This window comes from Palaemon carinicauda, chromosome 11, assembly GCF_036898095.1.
Source record: "Palaemon carinicauda isolate YSFRI2023 chromosome 11, ASM3689809v2, whole genome shotgun sequence".
NCBI lineage: Eukaryota > Metazoa > Arthropoda > Malacostraca > Decapoda > Palaemonidae > Palaemon > Palaemon carinicauda.
The window spans coordinates 276,148-280,782 of record NC_090735.1 but is presented as its reverse complement, the minus strand read 5'-3'; the positions used below and the strand labels follow the sequence as shown (position 1 = coordinate 280,782).

Sequence of the window (4,635 nt, the reverse complement as noted above, 5' to 3'; positions counted from 1 at the left end):
ATTACTGTCACCAACCCGTGATAATGTAGGGCAAAGTTACGGTCGCATGCATTTGACTAAAATACGGCTAAGAACAGTATACTTATAGGGAATTTCATATCAAAATTAGTTAAGTTTACAATGACGCCAATGAATGAATTAGTTTGTGCATGAAAATATTGACTGGTTCTCATTTATGAACATTATTTACTGAAACCTAGTATTAAAATTTATAAGCTGAATGTTTTAAAATTTGAAATTATTTTGAGACTGAGTCTATGAAATCTAGATTCGTTTGATCCTAGAAAATTAGCTTTTATAACAGCTGGTGTAAAATTGTATTTGTTGCTTCTTAATAATCATAGATTAACTTATCTTTTCAGTAAATTCTCTAGTTCATATAAGTCTACCAAATTAGATTTAATTAGATTGAAAATTTTTAACGTTACTATCATAAGTTAGGAGATTCTAACGTTACCATCAAGTGTTAATGTTTTAGTACATTCAATTGTTAAGTCGTAAGAGATCTTGGGTAAAAGTTTTAAAGGTACTGAATGTTATCAATGCTGATAGAAGAGATTGACTAACACCACGCAAATATTTAATTCTGTATTCTATTGGCAGCGAATCCTAAACCAGCGAATGTAAGACAAACTTTTTTACAACTGGTGAAGACCACAGATCTTTTATTTAAACTGATTTCAAAATCAGTCTTCAGTCTCTCAAACTTTTTCTCTTTACTTTGGTTACCAGGATTTCTTAATGAAAGATTTTTATTTATTGCTAATTATGTTAATACCTTTCAGACGCTGGCTGTACTAGAAATCCTGCTCTTCTGCTGAATGCATCCTGTCAAATTTTCAAATAGACTCTTCCTAGCAAATCTAATTCGAAATCAATGGTAAGAATTCACTTAACTCTCCAAAATCCCCCTTTTTTACATATCATTTTTACATATCCAATATATTCACATGTCTTGAATTCTTAACATTGTCTTGATTTTACGAAGTTAAAGGTTAACTAGTTTTATATTTGACTGGTATGACTGATTTTATTTTGACTGAAATTGTATTTCTATGGCTGTGGTTTGTAATAATTCTACTTTAAAGTTAGCTAGTTTTATTTTTGATAATGTTCCAACATAGTAGTGATGAGTTTACTTTGTTTAAAATTAGCTATTCTATTTTAAGACTTATAACTTGTAATAACTTTACTTAGTTTAAAGTTATACTATGAGATTCAGGGCCTCTGTAACACGGATTTTGGGACTTTGCTCCTTATCAAAGCATTGGATGTAGCTGAAAGTTCACATATGTATATTTTACAACCACACAAATTTTTTCAGCATTATCAATAACCTAAACCCGATAGTTTTGATTTTTATAGAGTAAAAATGCTCTAGCCGACGCCATGGCTAGTGATAACGAGCCAAGAGTCGAAAACATTCATTACGTAAGCAATGTAAACACCTTTTGACAAAATTTTGCCCCGCCCATCCACCAGACACCCATTCACATTGTTCCATCTGCTCTGAATCCCGTAACAGTCAAGAATGGCTAACAGGATTTGGAATTGCCCCCGTGGTTGCAAAACTGCATTTGTCTTACGACTTGCAACTTTATACAGTCAAGAGAAAGCCCGTGGCCATATTTACTATAGCCTGAATAGGTAATTATTCAGTTTCTAGTTTAAATCTAATGTTTATGGTCTGATTTGTATTTAGCGTAACATGATTATAATACTTGTAATTTCATTCAGGCTTTTGAACATTTCCATTAACTATTCACTATGCCACCAAGAGAGAAAGAGAGATTGTATGTAAACAGTCTTTAAATAACTATTTTTGTTAAAATAAGAATTTTGTGCTAAACTCTCCATCAGACCAACGGATCATCTGATATAATTTTTTCTTCTTCTTAGGCCGTACGACCGCGTTGGCTATGTTTTGGCCATGGCTGCATTTTGTAAATAAATCAGGAATAGTTTTAGGAGTTTTATTTGTACATCTAATGGGAATTTATAGAAGTAAAGTGAACATCATTCATTTATCCTTTAAAATAATTACTACATGTAGCAAAACAAATAATAGTAAAGATGAAAATGCAATGAAGGAATGAGACAGTCCTCTATCTTTAGCTTCAACATCGGCAATAACATACCCAGTTGCCATAATTTGTCAGCTTAAAGAAATAACTTATCTAATGTTAAACTTAGTGTCTGAGGAGGCCATGGCTTATTGCACAGTGAAAAAACATGACAAAGACTTTATGAATGGCAGAACGATACATAAATGGGGGTGGGTTATCTGTGCTAGCGTAGTAATACTACTGTAGCAGTAGTGCCGCAACAGTAGTATACATGAATTAAACGTTTACGCCAACTGCTGGGATCCTTGAGGATCATTTAGCACTTCTTAAAACTACTAGAGAAATGAGTTTTTATAGTAAGAATTTAAATTGTCTGATCCAACAATGCCCATGATAGCCTTCAGTGTTATCCTGAATTATAACCAGGCCAAAGTGGGTGGAGCCTCATTGTGTCATCATTCTGACGATAATTATTGGTGAAGGTTTAAAGCCAAAATACGGTACCGGCTATTTTTTTTTCCAGTAAATAGGTAGGTAGATAGACAATAAATAAAAATTGCTTGACATTGGATATAGCAGTTATCAAATCAAGCATGTCTACTACGTTTTTGAAAATTACCAACTATACCCTACACCTTGTCAATCTGATTGTGACCTATAAAGTAGACTGTAATTTCTTAGGAAACTTATTTTGGGAGTTATACTAATAATCGAGGTGTTTTTGTATTTACAGTATTAACATATTTTGTTGGTTTGTTCATTATGATAATTATTATTGGAGAGGTTTCAGAGTTCATAAAGGTGTAATGCTTTGCTTTTATTTAAACCTTTGTGTCATTGTTGGCGGAGGTATAGCCTTCGTTACGTATGGCCAATCATCGATCGAGAAAGAGGGAAGAAATGCCGTCATAAGTTACGTAATGAGTGCGTTCGAAACCTTTCCTCAGAGAAAGTTGGCCGGTCTTCAAAAAATGTCACTTTTACATTACAAGTACCAAATTTATTCAACCTACGTAATGCAGAATATAGTCAAAATTTATGTGTAGATATAATGTGCATTCTGAAGAAGTTAAATTTATGAAATTCATAGATAAAAAGTTATTGCGAATAAAGTGTTACAAAGGCCCTGAATATCATAGTAGTTTTATTTGAATGATTGGTGACCATTAAAACTTTTGTATTTTATATTTTGCCTAAGTATTGAAATAAAATTTTTCTTTCAGATATCAATTAGTATTACACCGTATGATAGTCATACTTATCCATCTGGCCACATACTGTTATATATCAAGGATTCTGTGGAATGCGAACTAAAGCACTTAAGTGTGTTTTTCAACCTTTAAGACAAACTACGGACATCGGTTCTATGACATTTTACCTACTTTACCCACAATGGACCTGGCATATGACTCAATGCTTACAAGTACTTCTCAAATATGGAATTTGAGAATTATTTGAGTCTGCAAATGGTTGAAGATTTAACCAGGACAGTACGCTGACACGGGTTCTTGCTATTGGATGCCCTATATCGATCTTATCAACCATATTCCTGGGTCTTCTAGTGGTTGAAGATTCAACCAGGACAGCCCTTAATCGACCAGCCTTTGTGCTTTACATCTGTTTTATTTGTGTTTTTAAATTAGAATTTTGTTCACTTCAAGTTTTTTGCTAGAGCCAAAGTTAAATCAACGAAATTGTCAGAAATATATAGTAAATTTGGAAGTGTAGCGAATGTTACTGGTTTTAATTTATTTTTCTCTTACATAGGATTGAAAGTTATTTGTCAAACTGTAATGCGTATTCTTATTTCCAATCTGAACAAGGTTTCAATGCTGTTTAAGAAAAGATTTTATAGATCTGCACAATTTTATCAATACTAAAGTTTTAAGTTTTATTTGTGCAATTTCATAGTGTTTCTATTTAAGAAGTTTTCTCAATACTGAAGTTAAAATCTGTATGGATCTGTCTTTACTTTTTCGATACTGTTTCAACAGTTGAAACTGTAAATAAAGTTCAGATCTAAAAGCAATGAGTTATTGAAAGTTTTTATATTTTCTACTTTAGGGGAGGCATGCCTTAACTGTTCGTTGGATTTAAGTAAAAGCTATTAGGTATTAATATATTTTAAGAGTTTGTTTGGTCTTGAAGGTTATGAATATTTTAATGTAGCATTTGTCTATTTTATGAAGTCTTAATTCTGCCTATATGCATATTTGAACTTTTTAAAGTTTCAAGAAAAATATTTTCGAATCAAATCTTTTGTAATTCCATTGGTATTTTTAGATTAGTAAATTTCTGACTTGGTTGCTTAAAATTAAACTAAACTCCGGTATTTGGAAGTTGCGAGTGTATTTACTTATCCTTTTGGGAAATTTATTCTAGGAATGAAGGAAAATATGAAGTGCAAGCTTTAAACATGCTGGCTAAGCTTTACATTAAACATTCAAGGAGACCCTAAAATTTAGTGGTAAAAGTATTGAAATTTCCTCCAAAAAAAAATTTGAAGAAAGTGGTAAACAATTTCCCCCCCTTGTTTGGGAAATTAAGGCCTATCGAATTTTACTATTTC

At 32.1% G+C, this 4,635-nt stretch overlaps 1 long non-coding RNA gene across 1 annotated transcript; it reads left to right on the top strand.

The window, feature by feature from the left end:
* Positions 1-714: 714 nt before the first annotated feature.
* LOC137649549 (uncharacterized) lies at positions 715-4,409 on the top strand. The gene is made up of 2 exons (XR_011045771.1): positions 715-880; positions 3,290-4,409. It is a non-coding gene; the product is annotated as an uncharacterized lncRNA (long non-coding RNA).
* The last annotated feature ends 226 nt before the right edge of the window (positions 4,410-4,635 follow it).